We start from the raw sequence: 12,276 nt of genomic DNA on the forward strand, positions 1-12,276 counted from the left end.
ACGTTTATCCTGAGTCGGTGAGTGTAGCTATTAGGTTAAGTTTGAGCATCTTAGCAATACAATATGTCTTATAAATCTGTCAACATTCTACAAGGAAAGAGCCACTTAATCAATGATGTAATCATTAACCAGATTACCCTGGATACCAGACTTCGATGACTGATAACTCAGTTCTAGAATGTTGTCATTGATGAGAATGAATAAAAAAAAATCTATTGACATTCAGAATTGACTTTGTTTAGACATCCAGCCTGTATTGTAGTTTCATAACCAGAGACAAATCTTCAAAGGCAATGTATTTATTTATTAGGAGTGGTACATGCATTCACACTCTCTTGATTTATATGATGGTTTCCACTATATAATTGATATGTCAAGTGATAAAATCCCAAGTTAACAATTAAAAGTTTTTGGAAAAACTGCACTTAAATATTCTACAGCTGTAATGTCATCAATCAAATCAAACTTTATTCATATAGGACATTTCTTAAAACGAATGTGTTTCAAGGTGTTCAGTCGTTGGATGGGTGTTGTCTGTAGTGGGGCACAGATAACAAAGAGATGTGCAGGAGTCAGAGCTTTGGGTCACAGGGTCTGGGACCCTGGATGCTTCACTGGATGGTCTGGTGGAGTGGTGGAGGTCAAGTGTCCTTATGGTGCAGTGATGTCGAAGGATCAATGGCGACCCATCATTCAGGGCAGATGAGGCAGATTTCTTTTTGACGGGGGGGGGGGGGCTTGCCTGTTTTGCACGTTATTTTGACATTAATATGTGTCACATATCAGTTTGCAAACTATACATACATACATACATACATACATACATACATACATACATACATACATACATACATACATACATACATACATACATACATACATACATACACACACACACACATACATACATACACACAGTTGAAGTCGAAAGTTTACATACACTTAGGTTGGAGTCATTAAAACTCGTTTTTCAACCACTCCACAAATGTCTTGTTAACAAACTATAGTTTTGGCAAGTCGGTTAGGATGAAAAAAATAAAAGCTGAAATAAATCATTCTCTACTATTATTCTGACATTTCACATTCTAAAAATAAAGTGTTGATCTTAACTGACCTAAAACAGGGATTTTTTACTTGGATTAAATGTCAGGAATTGTGAAAAACTGAGTTTAAATGTATTTGGCTAAGGTGTATGTAAACTTCCGACTTCAACTGTATATATATATATATACTACCGTTCAAAAGTTTGGGGTCACTTAGAAATGTTCTTGTTGTCCATGAAAACATACATGAAATGAGTTGCAAAATGAATAGGAAATATAGTCAAGACGTTGACAAGGTTATAAATAATGATTTTTAATTGAAATAATAATTATGTCCTTCAAACTTTGATTTCGTCAAAGAATCCTCCATTTTCAGCAATTACAGCCTTGCAGACCTTTGGCATTCTAGTTGTCAATTTGTTGAGGTAATCTGAAGAGATTTCACCCCATGCTTCCTGAAACACCTCCCACAAATTGGATTGGCTTGATGGCTACTTCTTACGTATAATACGGTCAAGCTGCTCCCACAACAGATCAATAGGGTTGAGATCCGATATCCTTCTTCAAGATCCCTTATACCCTGTACAAATCTCCCACTTTACCACAACCAAAGCGCCCCCAGACCATCACATTGCCTCCACCATGCTTGACAGATGGCGTCAAGTTCTCCTCCAGCATCTTTTCATTTTTTCTGCGTCTCACAAATGTTCTTCTTTGTGATCCGAATACCTCAAACTTAGATTTGTCTGTCCATAACACTTTTTTCCAATCTTCCTCTGTCCAGTGTCTGTGTTCTTTTGCCCATCTTAATATTTTATTTTTATTGGTCAGTCTGAGATATGGATTTTTCTTTGCAACTCTGCCTAGAAGGCCAGCATCCCGGAGTCGCCTCTTCACTGTTGACAATGAGACTGGTGTTTTGCGGGTACTATTTAATTATGCTGCCAGTTGAGGACTTGTGAGGCGTCTGTATTACCAATTCTTCTAAACAAGGCTAAGCCTCTTCTGCCCTATGCAAAATTCCTAAATATATGCCTAAATAACATACCCCAAATATTTTTTTTCATGAACTATGTGGACTGCAGGCATAAATGTGGTACCTACAGAGAAGAAGCATCTGTCAAACTGCAACTGTAGTGTCAAGACATTATGTGGGCATTCCTGAGTAAATTCAACTGGAGATAAACCATAGCAGAAAATACTCTGAAACAGTATTTTGCCCATCCCCGAGCAGGATTGGGTAAAACAGGTTAAGGCAATTGTCCTTGTGTTTGTTCCCTGTAAACAAAACTCAGAGATTACACTGCACCAAGTGTCACAACGTCCACAGAAGGTGGCGCCTCTCCCCGGTCGGGCAGCGCTCGGCGGTCGTCGTCGCCGGCCTACTAGCTGCCACCGATCTCTGTTTCTGTGTCATTTGGTTATGTCTGTTTAGGTTAGCACCTGTTTTGTGTTAGGTCATTAGTGGGGTATTTAGTCTGTCTGTTTTTTTGGGGGGGGGGGGGGGGTTGTGCGGGATTATTTTCGTGTCGTCCGTTTAGTAGGTTGAGGATTTGTTTTCCTCTGCCACTGTCATTTTGAGCATTAGGGTTGCTGGGCTGCGTCCCGACTCTTTCCAGGATGCATTGTTCCTGTTGTTTTGGAGTTTTGTTACCCTGCCTAGTTTTTGGCTATTGTGGACTTACTCATTAAACGTGTGTTTTCACGTACCTCGGTCTCCTGCTATTTAGAGTGGTTCTGACACCAAGAGCCCAGCGTCGAGCCTTCTTGTGAGCAAACTCATTTATAATGTCTTTTTAAAGTAACATTTTCTAGCTAACTGGTTTTTATTTGAAAGGATGGCAAGGCTGTCTTGGCACATTGTAGATCTTAGTTCTTTATAAGTTTCAGCTTACTGAAGGCACGTTCACCTCCAGCAACTGTTACAGACATTGTACTGAAGATTCGCAGTGCAATGTACACCTCTCCAAAAACGCTCTGTAGCTGCATCTTGTGGATGGTATTTAGGAGCTCTACAGAAGAAAGACCATCTGAAAAAGTGGCACCATATATAGTCTTTAGATGTCGCCCTTAATTTTCAAATCCATCTGTGAGATCTTTGGAATACTTGTTTCTAAATTTGTGGCAAGATACACAAATTTGGTTTTCAGTCATTTTCCAAAATATAAGTATTGGTGTAAACTCCTCACATATAGCTGCAATCGTGTGGAACCCCATGTCCAAATGACTGATAATACTATCCAGAGCCACATAAAACACTTGCGAAAGACAGTGTCGAACTTCTGTTCATTTGCTATGTCATCTTCAGTCTCATCAGGGAAACGTTTTCTTTTTTTCTGGCGGCTCCTCTGTTCACTGTGAAACTGAGTAGTTACACCCATCTCATTTGCCACCATGGAGGCTTCTGCCAGAAGAGCGCCCCATTGATTACGCAGAGCCAGTATTTCTTCATGTAGTGCCTTAATGTGAGCCGCTTCAGTGTCCAGAGAAATATTTCCTGACAGAAGAATTAGGCTTCTATTCTCAATACAGTGCAAAACTTTTACCCAGTAAATGAGCAGGAAGATTGCCTTGAAAGAAATGAAGTAGCTTTTCAGACCTTTTGCCTCAGATTTGGCTTTGTTTGTCAGGCTGCAGGTAGCAAGAAGCATGTCTAGGGCCTTTGATGATAGATGGTAAATGAGTTATGACTGGTCGGACCGCAGCAATACGCGCACTCCATCGCGTGTCTGAAAGGCGGTTAAGACAGCAGCCAGTCTTTTCCTTGAATGGCCCATCGCTCTGGGCTGGCACTGAACAGATTGTAAAGATGATTCACACAACCAAAAAAAGGTTGATACTTCTGGGCACGACTGAGCTGCATGTACACCCACAAGATTAAGAGTATGGGAGGCACAAGGTGAGTATGTGGCCAGTGGATTATTTTTCAGTATGTGTGCTTGAACTCCCTTCACTTTCCCTGACCATTATCATAGCCTTGACCACGGCAATCTGCTATGTCCATACCATGCCCTTCCAATGCACTCACAATCCTTTCAGAAGTTTCACTGCCTGTCTTTCTAGCAGTCTTTCAATTCAAGACAACGTTCAATTATTTCCCATTCACCTGTTCCCTGAACTTTATCTTTGTGTACATATCTCACCAATAATACATTTAGCTCAGTATGGGAAATGTCTGGAGTTGCATCACATATAACCGAGTAATAGGTTGCATCTTCTCTTTCATATAGTATTGTTTTCAAAAACCACATATTCCTATGAACTCGTTTTGGCTTTCAGGGCTGAGGTAATGAGTAAGTCGCGCTCCTTTCTTTTTGTCCCTGACTTTCTGTAAGTGCTCACGTAATAGCGGGTCATAATTTGACAACAGTTCAAGTAAGCCTAGGTAATGTCCATTATGCACGTGATCAAACTTGAGTGATTTCCCTCAGAATGGCAGATTTCTAGATGCTAAGTACAGTGTCACATCCACTGTTTTTATACATTTCTGACTAGATTTGTTTCTGCAGCTGATTGTCTATACCTGTAGCTGTTACGGTATGCTGCAGATTTTTCCAGTAACAGTTCTTGTGAGACACACCATCCTCATGCTCTGGTAGTTTGTCATACATTCTCCACCATTTCACTGATGATATCTTATAGCCATCCTTACTATTCAGAGAACTGGGTGATTGTTTACTTTGCTCACGAGAAAAAAAAGAACACATGGAATGCAATATAATGCCTTTACACTCTTACTATAAATAAGCCAGTCTCTGCACCTTTTCTCTTCCCGTTTGCTGACTTACTGTACTGTAAATAGTTGGGGAATGGCTTGCCTTCTGAGTCTGGGGGCATGATTTTATACAGTTCTGTCTCCTCACCACACCTGCTGGCTAGTCTGCGAACAATAGCTTCTCTTTCATGTTCTTGTACTTTCTCTGGCCACAGTGCTGGATCATCTAAAACCTCATCTTCCTCACTTCGAATCTGTCCATACTTTTCCTTTCCCTTATTACTTGCTTGTTCAATCTCTTCTGTTACTCCTTCACTGGCACTGCTGCTACTCTTTAACTCCTCTTCCTGCTCTCTGCATCAGAGTCTAACAGCTTTCTGCTGAGATTGTGCCTACCTGGGGCTCTCTGGGCACTAGGAAATGAGTAAACAAAGGGAATTTTAGGTTTAATGTTCTCTCCTACAAAGGTTACCATACTAAAAATCTACTACTGAAAGAAAAAAAAACGTTTTAATAGTATACATATCAAATAGAATATGTAGTTAAGTGTGTCTAAGTCATGTGTAACTTTACAATTTAAAAATGGTCTAGTTAATGGTCTTGCATGTTTCAAGATGGCGTAGCAGTTGGACGTCTGTTTTGCCTTGTCCCGTACCATGTATATATTGTTTTCTTCGTATATATTTCGTATATATTTTTAATCTTAATTTCCATCTACGGATTGAACATACTCACCTGCAACCCGCCTCACCCAATGTGGTACGGTTCTGCTATTTTTTACACTTTAGAACCGGAACTCACATCGGTAGCAAGCCAGCTAACTAGCTAGTAGTCAGTTAGCCACTGCTAGCGGTCATTACCGTTAACTCGGATATCAGCCAGCCTCAGCCCGGTCAATTCCTGCCAGTCTGCACAGCGCAATATCAACCCAGAGCATATCGGACTGCTTTTTCTCTACCACATCTCCGGATTCCTACCGCAAGCTCTGAAAGACGCAGCAAGCTAGCTGCTATCCGAGTGGCTACTCCTGGCTAACGTCTCTGTCCCGAAGCAAGCACCAGTTAGCCTGGAGCTAGCCTCGAGCTAGGCCCATCTCCCGGCTACCCGAAGAGGTCCATCAGCCAATTCTTGGGCTACAATACCTATTTTGCCAATTGGCCTGGACCCTTTTACTGCCGACATGAAACCCCGCCGATCCATCACGACTGGTCTGCCGACGTAACTGTTCGAGGGGGTTTCAACAGGCTCTTCCGTTGCGACGTCCCCCGGAGGCTCATCTGCTAGCCCCGGCCCGCTAGCTGCCTGAATCACCGTGTCTCCAGCTCGCCTAGCTACTCACTGGACCCTATGATCACTCGGCTACACATGCCTCTCCCTAATGTCAATGTTCCTTGTCTATTGCTGTTTTGGTTAGTGATTATTGTGTTATTTCACTATAGAGCCTCCAGCCCTGCTCAATATGCCTTAGCTAGACCTTTTGTTCCACCCCCCCCACACATGCGGTGACCTCACCTGGCTTAAATGGTGCCTCTAGAGATAAAACCTCTCATCATCACTCAATGCCTAGGTTTATCTCCACTGTACTCGCATCCAACCATACCATTGTCTGTACATTATGCCTTGAATCTATTCTTCCGCACCCAGAAATCTGCTCCTCTTACTCTCTGTTCCAAACGCACTAGACGACCAGTTCTTATAGCCTTTAGCCGTACCCTTATCCTAGTCCTCCTCTGGTCCTCTGGTGATGTAGAGGTTAATCCAGGCCCTGCAGCCCCTAGCTCCACTCTCATTCCCCAGGCGCTCTCATTTGTTGACTTCTGTAACCGTAAAAGCCTTGGTTTCATGCATGTTAACATTAGAAGCCACCTCCCTAAGTTTGTTTTATTCACTGCTTCAGCACACTCTGCCACACTCTAGCCATGTCTGAATCCTGGCTTAGGAAGGCCACCAAAAATCCTGAAATTTCCATGCCTAACTATAACATTTTCCGACAAGATAGAACTGCCAAAGGCGGCGGAGTTAGCCTGCAAAGTTCCGTCATACTATCCAGGTCTGTGCCCAAACAATTCGAGCTTCTACTTTTTAAAATCCACCTTTCCAGAAACAAGTCTTTCACCGTTGTCGCTTATTATAGACCCCCTTCAGCCCCCAGCTGTACCCTGGACACCATGTGTGAATTGATTGCCCCCATCTATCTTCAGAGTTCATACTGTTAGGTGACCTAAACTGGGACATGCTTAACACCCCAGCCGTCCTACAATCTAAGCTAGATACCAGGTACAACCCCAAATCCGTAACCATGGGCACCCTCTTAGATATCATCCTGACCAACTTGCCCTCTAAATACACCTCTGCTGTCTTCAACCAGGATCTCAGCGATCATTGCCTGCATGAATAATGGGTCTGCGGTCAAACAACCACCCCTCATCAAATCAAATGTATTTATAAAGCCCTTCTTACATCAGCTGTTATCTCAAAGTCCTGTACAGAAACCCAGCTTAAAACCACAAACCGCAAGCAATGCAGGTGTAGAAGCACAGTGGCTAGGAAAAACTCCCTAGAAAGTCCAGAACCTAGGAAGAAACCTAGAGATGATCCAGACTATGAGGGGTGGCCAGTCCTCTTCTGGCTGTGCCGGGTGGAGATTATAACAGAACATGGCCAAGATGTTCAAATGTTCATAGATGACCAGCAGGGTCTAATAATCATAATCATAATAATAATCACAGTGGTTGTCGAGGGTTCAACAGGTCAGCACCTCAGGAGTAAATGTCAGTTGGCTTTTCATAGCTGATCATTCAGAGTATCTCTACCGCTCCTGCTGTCTATAGAGTTGAAAACAGCAGGTCTGGGACAGGTAGCACGTCCGGTGAACAGGTCAGGGTTCCATAGCCGCAGACAGAACAGTTGGAACTGGATATAGCCCCAGACTTGACTGCCCTTGACCAGCAAAAAAACATCCTGTGGGGTTCTGCACTAGCATCGAATAGCCCCCGCGATATGCAACTTTTCAGAGAAGTCAGAAACCAATATACTCAGTCAGTTAGGAAAGCTAAGGCTAGCTTTTTCAAACAGAAATGTGCATCCTGTAGCTCTAATTACCCAAAAGTTTTGGGACACTGTAAAGTCCATGGAGAATAAGAGCACCTCCTCCCAGCTGCCCACTGCACTGAGGATAGCAAACACAGTCACCACTGATAAATCTACGATAATCAATAATTTCAATAAGCATTTTCAAACAGCTGGCCATGCTTTCCACCTGGCTACCCCTATCCTGGCCAACATTTCAGCACCCCCTGCAGAAACTTGCCCATCTTAATGTTTTCTTTTTATTGGACAGTCTGAGATATGGCTTTTTCTTTGCAACTCTGCCTAGAATTCCAGCATCCCGTAGTCTCCTCTTCACTGTTGATGTTGAGACTGGTGTATTGCGGATACTATTTAATGAAGCTGCCAGTTGAGGACTTGTGAGGCATCTGTTTCTCAAACTAGACACTAATGTACTTGTCCTCTTGCTCAGTTGTGCACCTGGGCCTCCTACTCTTTCTATTCTGGTTAGAGCCAATTTGCGCTGTTCTGTGAAGGGAGTAGTACGAGACCTTTAGTTTCTTGGCAATTTCTCGCATGGAATAGCCTTCATTTCTCAGAACAAGAATAGACTGGCAAGTTTCAGAAGAAAGGTCTTTGTTTCTGGCCATTTTGAGCCTGTAATCGAACCCACAAATGCTGATGCTCCAGATACTCAACGAGATACTCAACCAGTTTTATTGCTTCTTTAATCAGAACAAGTTTTCAGCTGTACTAACATAATTGCAAAAGGGTTTTCTAATGATCAATTAGCCTTTTAAAATGATAAACTTGGATTAGCTACTTACATCTAGACGTTCCGCTAGCGGAACACCTGCTCCAATATCCAATGATAGGCGTGGCGTGAATTACAAATTCCTCAAAAATACAAAAACTTGCATTTTTCAAACATATGACTATTTTACAGCATTTTAAAGACAAGACTCTCCTTTATCTAACCACACTGTCCGATTTCAAAAAGGCTTTACAGCGAAAGCAAAACATTAGATTGTCAGCAGAGTACCCAGCCAGAAATAATCAGACACCCATTTTTCAAGCTAGCATATGTCACAAAAAACAAAACCACAGCTAAATGCAGCGCTAACCTTTGATCTTCATCAGATGACACGCCTAGGACATTGTTATACAATACATGCATGTTTTGTTCAATCAAGTTCATATTTATATCAAAAACCAGCTTTTTACATTAGCATGTGACGTTCAGAACTAGCATTCCCACCGAACACTTCCGGTGAATTTACTAAATGACTCACGATAAACGTTCACAAAAAACATAACAATTATTTTAAGAATTATAGATACAGAACTCCTTTGTGCAATCGAGGTGTCCGATTTTAAAATAGCTTTTCGGTGAAAGCACATTTTGCAATATTCTGAGTAGATAGCCCAGCCATCACGGCTAGCTATTTTGACACCCACCAAGTTTAGCCCTGACCAAACTCCGATTTACTATTAGAAAAGTTTGATTACCTTTGGTGTTCTTCGTCAGAATGCACTCCCAGGACTTCTACTTCAATAACAAATGTTGGTTTGGTTCAAAATAATCCATAGTTATATCCAAATAGCAGCGTTTTGTTCGTGCGTTCAAGACACTATCCAAGGGTGACGAAGGGTCACGCGCACAACGCATTTCGTGACAAAAAAATTCTAAATATTCCATTACCGTACTTCGAAGCATATCAACCGCTGTTTAAAATCAATTTTTATGCCATTTTTCTCGTAAAAAAGCGATAATATTCTGACCGGGAGTGGTGGTTTTCGTTCAAAGACGAAAGAATAAAAACATGGAGTCGACTCGTGCACGAGCCTCAGTCTCATAGTACTCTGACCGGCCACTATCCAAACACGCTACTGTTTTTCAGCCAGAGCCTGCAGAGCCACCATTCAGCTTTTTGCCGCCTTCTGAGAGCCCATGGGAGCCGTAGGAAGTGTCACGTAACAGCAGAGATCCCCTGTATTGGATAGAGATAATCAAGAAGGCCAAGAAATGGTCAGACAGGGTACTTCCTGTACAGAATCTTCTCAGGTTTTGGCCTGCCAAATGAGTTCTGTTATACTCAGACACCATTCAAACAGTTTTAGAAACTTTGGAGTGTTTTCTATCCAAAGCGAATAATTATATGCATATTCTAGTTTCTGGGCAGGAGTAATAATCAGATTAAATCGGGTACGTTTTTTATCCGGCCGTGAAAATACTGCCCCCTAGCCATAACAGGTTAACGTGCCATTGGAACACAGGCATGATGGTTGCTGATAATGTGCCTCTGTACTCCTATGTAAATACTCCATTAAAAATCTGCCGTTTCCAGCTACAATAGTAATTTACAACATTAACTAGGTCTACACTGTATTTCTGTATTGTTTTAATGGACAAAAAAAATTGCTTTTCTTTCAAAAACAAGTACATTTCTAAGTGACCCCAAACTTTTGAACGGTAGTGTATACCTAACAAAACTATAAATGCAAATCTTGATCCTATGTTTCATGAACTGAAATAAAAGATGCCAGAAATGTTCCATTTGCACAAAAAGCATTTAAAAAAAAATGTGTACACACATTTGTTTACATCCCTGTTAGTGAGCATTTCTCATTTGCCAAGATAATCCATCCACTGGACATGTGGCATATAAAGAAGCTGATTAAACAGCAGGTGCACTTTGTGCTGGAAAAAAAGGCCACTAAAATGAGCAGTTTTGTCTCACAACACAATGCCACAGAGTTTTGAGGGACCAGGCAATTAGCATGCTGACTGTAAGAATATCCAGTAGAGCTATTGCCAGAAAATGTAATGTTAATTTCTCTACCATAAGTCGTTTTAGAGAATTTGGCAATAAGTCCAACTGGCCTCACAACCGCAGACCACATGTAACCACACCAGCCCAGAAACTCCACGTCCGGCTTCTTCACCTACGGGGTCATCTGACAGCTAAGGAAACTGTGGCTTTGCAAGACTGAAGAATTTCTGCAAAAACTGTCAAACGGTCTCAGGGAAGCTCATTTGCGTGCTTGTCGTTCTAACCAGGGTCTTGACCTAACTGCAGTTCCCTGTTGTAACCGACTTCAGTGGGCAAATGCTCACGTTTGATGGCCAGTGGCACACTGGAGAAGTGTGCTCTTCATGAATGAATTCTGATCTCAACTGTACAAGATGGCAGACAGTGTGTGCAGCATCTTGTGGGCGAGTGGTTTGCTGACGTCAACGTTGCGAACAGTGCCAAATGGTGGCAGTGGGGTTATGGTATGAGCAGGGATAAGCTACGGGCAATGAACATAATTGCATTTTATCGATGGCAATTTGAATGCACAGAGATAACGTGAAGAGATCCTGAGGCCCATTGTTGTGCCATCCATCCGCTGCCATCACCTCATGTTTCATCATGATTGTCACGTCCTGACCATAGAAAGCTGTTATTTTCTAGGGTAGAGAAGGTCAGGGCGTGACGGGGGGTTTTCTAGTTTAGTTTTTCTATGTTATATTCTAGTTTTGTATTTCTATGTTGGGTTTTGTTTGGGATGATCTCCAGTTAGGGGCAGCTGGTCATCGTTGTCTCTAATTGGAGATCATACTTAAGTAGGTGTTTTTCCCACCTGGGTTTGTGGGAGATTGTCTTTGAGTTAGTGTTAGTGTATGTTTCACCTCTGCGTCACAGTTTGTTTTGTTATTCAGTTTATTTATATGTATTGCATAGTTTCACAGTTCAATAAAAATGTGGAACGATTATCACGCTGCACTTTGGTCCGCTCTTTCCTACGACAACGAACGTGACAATGATAATGCATGGCCCCATATAGCAAGGATCTGTACACAATTCCTGGAAGCTGAAAATGTCCCAGTTCTTCCATGGCCTGCATACTCACCAGACATGTCACCCATTGAGCATATTTGGGATGCTCTGGATCAATGTGTATAGTAGCTTGTTCCAGTTCCTGCCAATATCCAGAAACTTCGCACAGCCATTTGAAGAGGAGTGGGACAGCATTCCACAGGTCACAATCAACAGCCTGATGAACTCTATGAGAAGGAGATGTCATGCTGCATGAGGCAAATGGTGGCCACATACTGACTGGTTTTCTGATCCAGTAAAATCTTTGAAATTGTTGCATGTTGAGTTTATATATTTGTTCAGTATAGTAGGTTAAAGAGTCGTGGCCAAAAGTTTTGAGAATGACACAAATATTAATTTCCACAAAGTTTGCTGCTTCAGTGTCTTTAGATATTTTTGTCAGATGTTACTATGGAATACTGAAGTATGATTACAAGCATTTCATAACTGTCAAAGGCTTTTTTTGACAATTACATGAAGTTGATGCAAAGAGTCAATATTTGCAGTGTTGACCCTTCTTTTTCAAGACCTCTGCAGTCCGCCCTGGCATGCTGTCAATTAACTTCTGGGCCACATCCTGACTGATGGCAGCCCATTCTTGCATAAT

Source organism: Salmo salar, chromosome 17, assembly GCF_965601325.2.
Source record: "Salmo salar chromosome 17, fSalSal1, whole genome shotgun sequence".
Classification (NCBI taxonomy): domain Eukaryota; kingdom Metazoa; phylum Chordata; class Actinopteri; order Salmoniformes; family Salmonidae; genus Salmo; species Salmo salar.